Here is a 1,756-nt window from a genome sequence, read left to right on the forward strand (position 1 = left end):
CTATTATGAATGGCAATTTCTGTCTGTCTGTTACCATCTTACTGCCTAAACCAGCGAACTAATATTCACCAAATTTTGCATACATGTTACACTAACATTCAGTTCAATAATAGGCTAATTGGATTTCAATAAAAATCTATAATATGCCCCTCAGTGGGGTTGGGCGAATTATATGATAAAATAAGAAGGGTGCAAAAAGTATTAGTCTGAGGGAAACGTAGTAACAGAGTGAGTGTGATTGATATCGGGGAAGGGAGTAAGCGACAAATATGGAGTAACAATGGGACTAAACGTTAATACAGTTGTAATATAAGCGCGACGCTGCATACATAATTTCGTAAATACACACAAACTTTTAAAACGCCGATGAAGGAAGAGAAAGGTGGGTAGCTTTAAGGAGAGATGTGGTAGGTGGCTTTTCTACACACACACACACACACACACACACACACACACATACATGTTGTTGTTGTTGGCACTCCGTCGCTTACGACGTCGAGGGTTCCAGTTGATCCGATCAACGGAACAGCCTGCTCGTGAAATTAACGTGCAAGTGGCTGAGCACTCCACAGACACGTGTACCTTTAACGTAGCTCTCGGGGATATTCAGCGTGACACAGTGTGACAAGGCTGACCCTTTGAAATACAGGCACAACAGAAACAGGAAGTAAGAGTGAGAGAAAGTTGTTGTGAAAGAATACTGCAGAGTTCGCCACCATCCCCTGCCGGAGCCTCGTGGAGCTTTAGGTGTTTTCGTTCAATAAACACTCACAACGCCCGGTCTGGGAATCGAAACCGCGATCCTATGACCGCGAGTCCGCTGCCCTAGCCACTGGGCCATTGCGCCTCCACACACATACATATATACATACATACATACATACATACTTATATCTACTATACACAATTTTCAACTCGTGATTACCTGTGTGTACGTTTGTAAATGTGTGTGTGACGTCCTGTAACTATCTGTGTCTCTACTTTTGTAGGATCTTTCCTGTGGCTGTCACATATTGTGAAATTTCAAAATTACGTCAAAATTTTCAAATTTGGTATATTGAAATAATTTTCCACGTTAAATCCGATTTTGTTATTTATTTGTTCCTGAAAAATTGCAGAAAAATGTTACTGAGGTTTAAAGTTTAATCAATTTTACCTAATCAGAAAACAGGATTTGGAAGCTGGAATTTTCTGCATGATAGCTGTCTATCACACAATGAAAGCAAAATCATTAGGAAGAAGAATTTTTATTAAACAAACAAAAGCAAAGCATTACGACGACCAAAGTTGTGAGAACTTCTGCAGTTTTAATAAGTTTTAATGAATAACGTCATGTGAAACGGTCGAACAGACATGTAAATAATTTAAAAAGGAAGAAAATCCTCAACAAAGATCTTTCGCGAAAAATTGCACAAATCTGTCCTGACGTGACGAAGGAAGACTATCACTGACCATTGCCCATGCTAAATGTTAGCAATGCCCGTGCATGAGGTTAGTGCATCCGCAGTCGGATTCACTCGGGTTCGCGCCTGTGACTTCTATGTTCGCACTGCCCTCGAACTCGACCAGGCATTGGATAGTTGCCTCGCCGTCGAATGCGCAGCCTAAAATCTTAGTTATAATAAGGTTTGCACAACACCTCACAGACTCTCTCCACCCTACTGACATGATCCAGAGACAAGCCAAGGCGAGATATCTAGTGCCAATATGGATCGCAGGCTCAAAGCAAAAGATCCCCAAAATGTTGAATGCCATT

This window comes from Octopus bimaculoides, chromosome 2, assembly GCF_001194135.2.
Source record: "Octopus bimaculoides isolate UCB-OBI-ISO-001 chromosome 2, ASM119413v2, whole genome shotgun sequence".
NCBI classification, from domain to species: Eukaryota; Metazoa; Mollusca; class Cephalopoda; order Octopoda; family Octopodidae; genus Octopus; species Octopus bimaculoides.